We start from the raw sequence: 12783 nt of genomic DNA, 5'->3' as shown, positions 1-12783 counted from the left end.
CCGATGTGTTGATTTTAAGAATGAGTGTTACATTTTTCTACCCGCTTGTTTCCCAGACTTTACTGCGTGCGCCTTTTGAGGGGAAAAGGGGGGGAGCGGAGGAAGGCGGTGGGATCCCAGTAACCCGGCCTGTGGTTTGGGCTGGGCTTGCGAGGCAGCCAGCCTGCCCAAAAATGGTCATATTCGGCCCCTCTCGGCTGCAGTTGGAAAACTTTCTCCCCTACTTGTCTTTTTTGTGCTTTGAAAGCGCTCCGGTTTCTGGTTTCTGCAATTATGTCATCGCTAGGCTGAGCTGCTGCTGCTCCTGCTGCTACCGGGAGGAGGGAGGGTTTAAAGGTGGAGGAGGAAGGCGAGGGACCAGGCGGTGACGCCGATAGAAACCCGCTATAATATAGGAAGCATCCGCCACTAACCAGCATCAAATGTATAGACTAGCTTCCTTGATAGTTTGGATAGAGTTCGAGACTTTAAAGTGAAGTCTGTTTGAGGTGACGTGGATCATGTCAGAGTTGGACTGTTTATTACCTGTGTGTTAGAAAACTGTGTGGTGATGCTGTCCAGAGACAGTAAGCTAGTTGGCTAGTTTGAGGTTGGATATGTTGAGTAGGACAGCCATTCGAAACAGGAATGCACTTCTGACACACGTATACACACACAAACATGCACATACACAGTGATACAAAGTAATACACACACACACACACACACACACACACACACACACACACACACACACACACACACACACACACACACACACACACACACACACACACACACACACACACACACACACACACACACACACACACACACAGAGAGACACACACAGAGACACACACACACACAGAGACACACACAGAGACACACACACACACACAGAGAGAGAGACACACACAGAGACACACACACACACAGAGAGAGAGACACACACAGAGAGAGACAGAGACAGAAAGAGGCATAGGATGATAAAGGCGTCCCAGTCTCTCTCATGGACACGAGGAGGTCTGTAGAAGAAGCCTGTGAATACTTTACCTATGATACAAGTCATAACCTGACCTCCAGCATAAAGACGCTTATCTTACCATCTGGCTCTTTAGCCAGGTGTCTCTGCCTCGCTCTCCTCCTCTCTCTCTCACTTCCCCGTCTCTCTCCTTCTGCTTTGGTCTGTCTCTGTCTCTGTCTCCCTCTCCTCTCTCTGTCTATCTCCCCTCTCGGTCTCTTTCTCTTACTCAGACTTTCTCTCTCTCTCTCTCTCTCTCTCTCTCTCTCTCTCTCTCTCTCTCTCTCTCTCTCTCTCTCTCTCTCTCTCTCTCTCTCTCTCTCTCTCTCTCTCTCTCTCTCTCCTGCTGTGTCTACTAATGGTGTCGTGTCTGAGAGGGTGCTTGGGGCGGTGCGGTGAACAGGAAGGTGGCGTGCAGGTGATAGCCACCCGCTAGCCCTAATTTGTCCAGGCATGCCCTTATAAGGAAATTTGATGGATTTCTGATTGGCCTCTGCCCGTAAATCACTCCTCCCCCCCCCTCTTCCCTGCCACACACACGTACACACAAGCACTCACACACACTATCACGCCCTCCCATACCCATCCTGCTACACAAACACACACATCCGACACACATTCGACTGATTCACACACACACATTCGACACACACACACATTCGACACACACACACACACACACATTTTACACACACACACACACACACATTTGGCTAATACACACACACAGACAGACATTCAACACACACTTTCAACACACACACACACAGACACACACAAACACATTCGACACACACAAACAAATTCCATGCACACACACACATACACACACACACACATTCCACACACGCACATAAACACACATTCGACACACAAACATTTGACACACACACACACACATTCCACACACATACACACACACCCACACATTTCACACACACACATTCGACACAGACACACACACACACACCCTCATTCCTGTAGACAATCCGTACCAGTCAGGGCATAGTAATAGTTAAGCAATTTCCTATTCCACTAAACTGAGCCTTGTGAACCAGAGTTGCTGATTTGATCTCTCCTTGTGGTAGATCCAGCAGAATACAGCAGACATTCTCAAACATAATTTGGACCCTGATGGCAGCCTGAAAAATGTTTAACTACAGCGAAATAAAAGGACTCAACTTTAGCAAACCATCGCCACATCAGTTCAACTGCAAGAATTGCGTTTTGTGCATTTTTATCGGTGTAGTGATGTGTAACTGCACAGAGAGTAACACGCCGAGTCAGGCTGGGCGTAAGAGATGCCGGGAAGGGTTTGCAAAGCAGAATGTTAGCGATGGTGAATCACTGCATGGTGTGGTGCTCAGTGAATCCACGTTTCCAGGTGTGGTGCTCAGTGAATCCACGTTTCCAGGTGTGGGGCTCAGTGAATCCACGTTTCCAGGTGTGGGGCTCAGTGAATCCACGTTTCCAGGTGTGGTGCTCAGTGAATCCACGTTTCCAGGTGTGGGGCTCAGTGAATCCACGTTTCCAGGTGTGGTGCTCAGTGAATCCACGTTTCCAGGTGTGGGGCTCAATGAATCCACGTTTCCAGGCGTTGTGGTCAGTGAATCCACGTTTCCAGGCCTGCCGTGGGGCTCAGTGAATCCACGTTTCCAGGCGTGGTGCGCTCAGTGAATTCAGGTTTCCAGGACTGGCATGGTGCTCCGTTAATACACGTTTCCAGGACTGGCACAGTGCTGGTGTGGTGCTCAGTGAAGCCTTTTTCCAGGCCTGGTGTGGTGCTCAGTGAAGCCTGTTTCCAGGCCTGGTGTGGTGCTCAGTGAAGCCTGTTTCCAGGCCTGGTGTGGTGCTCAGTGAAGCCTGTTTCCAGGCCTGGTGTGGTGCTCAGTGAAGCCTGTTTCCAGGCCTGGTGTGGTGCTCAGTGAAGCCTGTTTCCAGGCCTGGTGTGGTGCTCACTCAGTGAATTCACATTTCATGGGAACCAGCTCGTTATGTGACAGAAATGGGGAAGCTTGTCTCAAGCTGTAGTGAGTAATCAGTGAAGTTGTCACTGTTCTCCACCTAACCTCAACAGCTCTCTTGCACCATCAGGGGTGGAGGAGCTGGTTGCTACTGGCAGCATAACACATTATATGGCCTGGAATCGCAGGACAAATTTGCATACGTGTGTTAGTCTGGAACCTCCTGAGTTCGTTATCGATTTCCAAGGCCGTAAGGTGCAGAAGAAGCGTCTAGACGCTATTGGATAGACCTTAAACCAATCGGAGCATCGAAAGATGGGACAAATTGGCGGCATCCATCTTGGATGTTTATGAACATTTCTTAGCGGCGCTCCAATTGGGCGTTGTGTTAAACCAGCCCCATATTAGATCAACCGTTGTGAATGGTCTGACCCGGGCCAATGAAACACAAACAAATAGTAAACTTATACTTATAGCGTAAAGTTATAGTATGTAAAACCACACAATGGCATACAATTTACCTACTCAAAGAATGTAACACCTAAGGCTAACGCTAGCTTCTATTCTGATGCTAGCTGAACACAAAGGCAAGCATCAGCTTTGGGATTAGAACTCAGAAACAGAGTTCTGCTGTTCTGTTCCTTATTCTCAACTCTTTGATTTGGTTTCAGTTGGTATTTCCCTGACTGAGTGTTTTCCAAGCAAGAGTGAGTTAATAATAATCTCACTCCCACCTGGTAACTATTTCCTCTTAAATACTACTAAAACCTACTCCTGCTCACACCATCTATCACAAAGTTAATTTTGGTATTATGGCAACAGGGGAAATTAAGTTGAGTAATGATACACATAGTGTAAGACTGGGGGTTCAACTGGTTTATGTGTGACCGGATAATGACTCAAATGCAACACTGAGCCAACTGTAAATGACCAACACCTTGTTTTAGTTCTGCCTGGAAGGCTACGCAGTACACCGTGATTTGCAGATTTACACAACAGCAGCAATTTGCTAAATTGCATAATGGCCCACAATAGGATCACGTTAAAGAGTGCAATGGACAGAAAACGCGTTGTCATCAGATTCTTGCACTCCCATGATGCACCCTGGTGCTCTTGGTGGCCAATGAAGAAGGATGGCCGTGGCATATAAAATAAAAAGAGGAGCGAATTCCCGTTCCACTGCCAAGGATTTTGGCAAGCTGCTCTTATGCTGAACGAAGACATTGTGCGCTGAAGAGTCTGTTCTGCCCCCTACATTAAACATGAGTATGAATGGAAATGTGTGTGTCTGGATCCAGCCGACTGTGTCGTTGTCTCATGTGATGGGATGTCTCTGGCTCTGATAAGAACACTCTTTGCTTTTGACCGTCTTAGAAGTCGTATATCCGCCCTCCCTTTAGTGGTTTCCACGCTGAGTGTATGTTCTCTAGACATACCCTGTGCAGCTCCATCTAAACCGATTTCTTCAAAACACTTCAATGCGTCCAATGGCCAGGCAGGGCTGGGCAAATACAATCAGCCGCAGCCTCGTCTCCTTCCACCAGCAACCGTCCATGCGCCCTTGGGCAGTGGAGGAGGGGAACCGCAGACCACGTCTTCCCCCCGGTGGAGCTGCGCTCAGCGATAGGCCCTGAGAAGGCCCTTTTGCGAAGTTGGCACAAACCCATTCGATGTGGGGCCTTTGCAGCATCATTAACATGAGCGTATGAACCGCGTCTTGACCTTTTTTTCTCCCGAACTCGGAGGCAGTTGGAAGAAAACGTCAAACTGCCAACTGCTCACCACCGACAGTTTGTCTTCCGTCTGCTGCTCTCGTCCCGCGGAACTTGTGGACAGTTACACACGAGGAAGTGGCATGTCTTAGCGAGAGTCTGGCGTCTCTTTGCCTCCCTGCCTGTTTCGGCCCCAGTATCATGGATAATGGCCGCCTTATTTTAAACCATGTGTCAGCTTGATACGCAAGTAATTTCAGAATCAACCCATTTTGCGCCATCACGTGGTAGTGGTCGTGTCAACCTACTTGCCAAGTCATCTACCTACCTGGGTAGGTCAACCGACCGGGTTTACCAGGTCAACCGGTACAACCCACTGGGTAGGCTGACACTGCAGTAGGTTGATCTATCCATCAGGCATCTGATTGGACACTTGTGATGTCACAAATGGGTAGAATTTGTCATAGTCAGAATGAAGGGGCTTTCCTTCAGGCCCACTGCTCTCTCTTCGCCCCTTGTTTGCTATGACTAATGGGCGTCAACTGTCGACACCCGACTCAAGGCCCGGGGGCAGCCCTCTCAGCCAATCAGGGCAAGGCCCCATGCACGTATCCCATGTCATGATCTCTATTGAGGAAGATGGACGAGGAAGAGAGACTGCATGACTAGGTCTTCATCAGCATGGCCTGCTGGTGTCGCATCGCTGCAGAAAACACAAGTATTTGGTCTGCTTGTTTTCTGCTGCTGCTGCTCCTTAGTGTTCTGTCTCCCCCCCCACTTCTCCTCCTCCTCCTCATCCCCCCTGCTCTCTCCTCAGCACCGTGCCATCAGCATCAGTTCTTCGGGGCTGGAGACACGGAGAGATTGGGTGCTGAGCGCTGGAGTTTGGGTTCATTTTCATTTAGACAAACTGTTGTACCCTGCCCCCCTCCCCCTGCCTCCCGCTAGCAGAGAAGAAGTGTTAGTCCCGCACTTCGCTCCATCCAGAACGCCTCCCACGCCCGTCTTGAGCCCAAAACACACGGCCACACACCGTCGGGATGGAGCCATAATAAACTATTTGGGTTTTCGCATACGTAGTGGAAGCCTAGTGGCGCCTTAAAAACAATAGCATTCTGTTTCTGTTCAAATATATGTGCTTTGGCCTTTTTAAACATTCACTAAATAATAAACCTTTATGGACGGCTCGATAAATCCTCTGATCTAAGCGGTGTGTCTCGTCGAGGCTGCCGGTTGGATTCCGATCTGCACTGCCTTGCTCACAGGTCCATCCCACTTCCCGACCCGTCTCCACGTCCCGTCCTCTGCTCTAAACCTGGTGTTGTGGCGGGGCCCGCGGCGGCCACAACACCTCGGTGTGGCGAGGCCCGTGGCGGCCACAACACCTCGGTGTGGCGAGGCCCGCGGCGGCCACAACACCTCGGTGTGGCGAGGCCCGCGGCGGCCACGACACCTCGGTGTGGCGAGGCCCGCGGCGGCCACGACACCTCGGTGTGGCGAGGCCCGCGGCGGCCACGACACCTCGGTGTGGCGAGGCCTGCGGCGGCCACGACACCTCGGTGTGGCGAGGCCGGCGGGCAACCACAACACGGCGGTGCAGAGTGTTCCAGGCGGCCGCCTCCCCTTTGTTGCGGCTGAAAGCCGAGCAGGGGTAAACACGCTGCCAGGGGTGACCCGTCGAGTAATTAGGCGATTCATCTCGTTATCTGCAGCGCTGCGGTCAGCAAAACCCTGTACACGCCAGCCTGGACCTCCCTCTCTCACACACAATCTCTCTCTCTCTGTCTCGCTGTCTCGTCCGTCTGTCTATCTATTCAGCTACCTATCCACAGTACTCTGTCTGTCTGTCTGTCTGTCTGTCTGTCTGTCTGTTCATCTTTCTACCCACAGTGTCTTTCTGTCTGTCCTTCTGTCTGTCTATTCATCTACCTATCCACAGTATCTATGTCCGTCTGTCTACATTCATCTACCAATCCACATTATCTCTCTGTCTATTTGTCTATCTATCCACTGTTTCTCTGTCTGTCTGCATGTATGTCTATATAGGTACATTTTCTATCTATATCTATTTGCCAACCTATCTTTTCATCTATCTGTGCACAGTATCCATCTATGTCAGCTGTTTCTAGCCATATATCCACCTACAGTATCCGTCTATCTGGCGGCCTGCTAGACAGATGATCTACAGTAGCTATCGGTCTGTCCTGCCTGTTCTTTTATTTAACGCACGACTTCTACATGAACTCCTACACTCGTACATAATGCATGTCCCGAGCGCCATTACTCAATTACTCCCTCCTGGGCTCGCTTGGCTCCGCCCCGCGGGCCCGGATCACAGCTAGGCTCCGCCTTCGTGTCCTGGATCACAGCTTGGCCCCGCCCCCTGCCTCCCTTAGGGGACTTGTCCTTCATGGTGATTTGTAGTTTTTAAATCCTTTTCCTCGGTGGACCACAAATACCTCCATTTCCAGACGGTTGCGTTACGAAGGAAGCATTTCCTTCCGCGTCGTCTGCGAGGGAAACGTCAGTCACAGCCTGGGAATTAAAACAACCTCAATGTTTTTGCGCAGTCGACTCCTGAACTTCGCTAGACGCAGATCCCACGTGATGATACGGCTGTTTTGTCTGTGATCCGGTCCGCTCCGCACCGGACGCATGCTCGCTGTGCGGCTGCTGTTCTCACGTTCCGCTCCCAACATCTGGGCCTCACACCGGGGCCTGTTTTCACAGCCTGCTAGAGCGGATCTTTTTATAGGGCAGGGGCACCGGCAAGAACCGCTTCGTTCTCACAAGCGTTCGACTCCCGGACCCCGCCGTCCCGGGGAGAGCGGAGTGGACGTTTAATTTCTTTGCCCCAAATCAAACAAACAGCGTTCCCGGGGTCTCGGCTGCGCCCGGGGGGAACGTGTATCCCGCGGCAACGGCAGCTTGTGCTCGGAGGCCGACCCTATCGCTGCGCTGGGAGTTCCAGCGTGGAATTAGGGGTCACGACATCACTTCCTGTCAGGAGAACACGGGGAGGGGGGGGGGGGGGGGGGGGGGGGCAGGGGAAGGGGGTGCTGTAGCATCCGTCTGGAACCAGTGGAGAAACGGAACCTCAGACCACGCCGTCACATGTCTCCACTTGGGGGGCCCTGGGCTAATACTGTTAATCAAACCGCAGCAAACCACACGCATTCCTCTGCATGGGTACAGACATCTTTGTACCAGTGAGTACAGTTCATGGTTGTATCCATGAGTAAAGACATGGTTGTACCCATGGATACAGACATCGCTGTACCCATGCGATTCAGACGTCAATCACGACGACGGCAAAACAACGACAAACTCTCGACACTCAGAAGTCTACTTTGTTGCTGTTTGTCTTTTTTTGTTTTGATAGTTGTTGTTATTTACTCACCACTGTTGGCAGGCAAATATCTATTTTTTGCAGGCTTTTCTTGTAGAGGGAGATAGACCGGAAGGTCTGGGAGAGGGAGGGGAAGACATAGGACCACGGGCAGGAATCGAACCGTGGCTGCGGTAAGGAGTGAGCCTTAATGGTACGCGTTATACGGGGACGCCCCAACAACACAACCCCAACTACAACTCGCTGAAAGGGAAGTTGACGTTTTTTTAATGTTTTCGTTTTCTGCCGCGTGGGGCAACGCATGTGGGCGTGGGCGCGGCTACACGCGGCCCGTGCTGCCCGCATGCCCCGCCGTGCACGCCGCACGCACGGGTGCAGCAGCAGCAATAGTAGCAGCAACTGCGGCGCGTCTTGGCGCTAGCTAGCTAGAGGAGGAGGAGGGAGTCGTCTTTGAGTAAACAGACACCGAGGCAACGCCGGCGTCGGCCACACCTTCCATTCTGTAGGTCAGGTGGGGGGGGGGGACCCAGGTGAGGAGGGGGGGGGCGGTAGCGAGAGGAGATGCCGGAGAACAAGGGAGTCCTTTGAGGTCTGAGCACAAAGGAAGCATGTCGGGTGGCCCGTCCTTTGTCGCGTTGTCAGTTCCCAGTGAATAATTTATCATCGCCCACCAAGATGGCCGCCGGGCTTATCAGATGGCCAACTGATATTTCCATTTCAGTTGCCAGACCCTCCCCCCCCAACCCCCCCTCCCCTCGCTCCCACCCACCAGACCGCCCCCGACTCCTTTGAAACTCATCCTCATGCTTTCTGGATCTGGTTTTCATCCTGGCTGTGCCATTCCAAACAGGCCGAAATAAGAGCTTTTATTTTGAAAAGCCAACACGGAGCACCCAGCAACACCGTTGCATAACCCAACAATAATAATGTTTTTTTTTTTACTTTTATTTGTGTATTTATCCTGCTCTCTAATTGGTCATTTTGTTCTCCACTTTGTATCTGCCTCCAGCTCAGCCCCCTTGTAATACGCTTTTATTGTGGTGGTGAGTGGGTGTTAACTGCTTGAAGAATGTTGTCTTTTCACTTTGCTTCCCTAGACTGTGTTTTTTATCTCCTCTCTTATCCTCTGGCATATTCCAAAGCATTTTTGGGCAGATTAATGTGTCAAGAAGCAGTATTTCTGAATATCGGTCAGCTAGGCTTTGGCTAGCTGTGCGCTCGCTCTGATTGGCTCAATCGATAACGTCCCCAAATTTGAAATGGCTTTCAAAACGCACAACGACTCTGAATGTCCCTAAACACCCATAATGCTCGGCAACACAGAGCACCACAACAACAACAACAACAATCAATAGTGAAACGACCCAGTTGATCGGATCTCTATGACGGTACAGATCAATACGTCGTGTTGACCGTACGCACGTTGGACAGGCGGTCATGCTCGCAGAGGGACCGGTCGTTCCGCTACATCGCCCAACTTCCTCTTTTTTTTCTAAACTGGAACGAGTATCGATCGTCTGGAAGTGAAATCAGTATCTGATCTGTTATTGATCGATCGGTTCAGAGGGAAGTGACGAGAGAGAGAGAGAGAGAGAAAATGCTGTTTGGGATGTTTGTTACCTGACTGATAGCTTGGTGACTGGTTTGTTTGCTGACTTACATCATGGTGACTGCTTTGTTTACTGAGTGATGTCACTGTGGTTGGCTGGTTACCTGAGTGATATCATTGTGTGGAGCCTGGTTTGTTTACTGACTGATATCACTGTGGTTGGCTGCTTACCTGACTGATATCATTGTGGAGACTGGTTTGTTTACTGACTGATATCGCTGTGGTTGGCTGCTTACCTGACTGATATCATTGTGGAGACTGGTTTGTTTACTGACTGATATCATTGTGTGGAGCCTGGTTTGTTTACTGACTGATATCGCTGTGGTTGGCTGCTTACCTGACTGATATCATTGTGGAGACTGGTTTGTTTACTGACTGATATCATTGTGTGGAGCCTGGTTTGTTTACTGACTGATATCGCTGCGGTTGGCTGGTTACCAGACTGATATCCAGGTGACTGGTTGGTTACGGACTGATATCATTGTGGGGGGACTGGTCACCTGACTGATATCCATTCACAGTGTTAGTTCTGTTGAACAGCAGCAGGTGCTCAACGCGGCTCACCTGACAGGCTGGCCCGGGTCACATGACCTCCGGCGAGGCACTCGAGTCTCAAGGGCTGCCTCTGCCTAATTGATGATGGTCAACCCTCAGCCTAGGACAGAGAGAGAGCGAGAGAGAGAGATGGAGAGAGGCTGGAAGGAAGTAGAGAACAAGGGAGGGAGGTAAAGACTGGAGGGAGGGGGAGAAATTAAGAGGGAGAGAGAGAAACGGGGGAGAGAATCAGAGCGAGATGGAGGGAGAAGGATATGGGGTGAGAGACGGAGATGAATGAAGAGCGATATGGGGGGAAGAGTCAGAGAGAAACAAAGATGAGAGAGATATGGTGTGAGAAACAGAGCGAGATGGAGCGAGGTATGGGATGAAGCGAGGGGGAGAGAGGTACACTTTGATGAGAGCTGAGGGTGGATTAGCACCACGTTTTCTTCAGCCCTGCAAGCTAACGTTCGGAAAAACACGCTGTTGACGACCTGTCACGGATGGTGGTCCTGTGGTCCGCTATTGGCCCGTTCAAACAGGGCTCGTCCCTGATTGGCTGCCGGGAACCAACAGCTTCCCAGACAACCCGTTCCCACTAGTGCTGCTGCAGCTAATCATCCTAGCCAGAAGAAGTCTCGTGTGGAGAGCACAGGGTAATTATTTTAAACGATCTCGTGTGTGAAGCGACCGGAGACAACAGACTGGGAAGAACCGCAGACTGGGAACCAACAGACTGGGAACCACAGACTCTCACCAGGCGAGGGATGTGGCGGGAGCGGGGATGTTTGTGTGTGTGGTAACCAGGCGATGGGAACAGAACAGAAGCGTTGTAGTATCACTGAAGTGGGAAGTCATAAATCAACCCCAGGGGAATTCATGGGTGGCTCTATCGGGGCTTTTATTCTGAAATGTTTGCCACCTGAGGCAAGGCAAATGTGAAGGAATAAACACAATTATTTCCATGCATAAAAATCGGATTTACTTACTATTTTGTTTAGTTATCGTTGCGCCTGGATCAACCCAATATTTATATACATTTATTTGTATATTTCATAGTGTGCTACGTGAGATCTGGTCAAGTTAAGCTAGCATGCAATGCTAATCAATCTAGCATGCGTAGTCTCTCTCCATTTATAGTCAGGAGGTTATCGGGTCTCTCATGAGCATGGCTGTGATTTATGTGAAACGGTTGCTGGCTCTCGACTCATTTCTCTCTCCAAAAGGTAAAAAACCCAGCTCTGTTTTCGTAGTCATTCCAAGAATTGAAACCTTCACGCGACACCGAAACCGAGAAGGTGGAGGAACTCTCCTGTGTGCCCGTCACTCCACTCTGAGATCGCACAGACCACAAAATACTCTTTAAAACGAGCACAATAATTTGTGAGTCTAGGTGTTGTCGTTGTAGGATCTACTGGCATGGCCACGGCACGCTCTTAATTTGAAAACAAGGAATTAATGTGCTTAACCCCTCGAGGTCAGCATGAACCCCTGCACACCGGCACGGAGAGCGGTTTACCACTGCCTTTCCAAAAACACGTGTTACGCTCGTTTCAAGGTCGATGTTCTGGGTAAATGTCGCGGAACACAATGTTTCGCACAATTTTTCACCGATATGCTCAGTTAAAGTGGGCAGTGAGACCGCCTCCCAGGCCCACGCTAGCCCCGCCCATTTTATGTCAACGCTGCTTAAGTAATGCTTACGTCAAGCCCAACAGTAGCCCCTCCCATTTTAAGTCAAGGGCTACTTCAGTCACTTTAAGTCAATGCTGCTTAAGTCATACTTAAGTCAATGCTGCTTAAGTCAAGGCCAACACCAGCCCCTCCCATTTTAGGATCCATCTCAGCCCTGACAGGAGGACCATGGGACCCCCCCAGCCCCAGAAGCCCCGGGACCCCAGAGGAAGTCTGCGTGGCCCCCTAACGTCCCGTCAGGCTGTGTTTAGAGGGGCTTCGGGGGTCTGGGACTAGTTGCTACACAGCAAGCGTCACGCTGTGTTTACACTGCTGTCCAGACACCTGCACACACACACACACACACACACACACACACACACACACACACACACACACACACACACACACACACACACACACACACACACACACACACACACACACACACACACACACACACACACACACACACACACACACACACACACACACACACACACACACACACAGAGACACACACACACAGAGAGAGAGAGAGACCCTTCAGTCCCGCCTTGCTACCCCTGTGTTCCTTTAGGAAGTGTGTTTCTGTCTTCGACTCACCTCCCCATACACACTCTGTTGTCTCCGCTCCATGTAAATGTCCGACGCCTGCGCCGAAAACAATAGCGCTAGTGAGTGAGTCTCCATACTGGATTTGAATATCAGGTGTACACACACCAGTAGGTCAACATGTAGGGGACACACCACCAGTAGGCCTGCTGCATTGGGAACCAGTTCCCGTCTTTGACTTAATTGTGTCCTTCTTCACGTTGTCAGACTTCCAGTGCCGGGACTGGTTTTAAATGGGTCTGGGAGTGTAAAACATGTTGGTGGGAGCCCAAGAAATATATTGTCTTTGTTGGACGATGATTCAATGCGACCGTTGATCA

At 50.6% G+C, this 12783-nt stretch overlaps 1 protein-coding gene across 1 annotated transcript in view; it reads left to right on the top strand.

Moving 5' to 3' along the window:
* The window catches only part of actn1 (actinin, alpha 1), a 43118-nt gene that overhangs the window by 1424 nt on the left and 28911 nt on the right, over positions 1–12783 (top strand). The window lies entirely within an intron of this gene.

Source organism: Gadus chalcogrammus, chromosome 5, assembly GCF_026213295.1.
Source record: "Gadus chalcogrammus isolate NIFS_2021 chromosome 5, NIFS_Gcha_1.0, whole genome shotgun sequence".
NCBI lineage: Eukaryota > Metazoa > Chordata > Actinopteri > Gadiformes > Gadidae > Gadus > Gadus chalcogrammus.
This window is presented reverse-complemented; position numbering and strand designations above follow the sequence as displayed.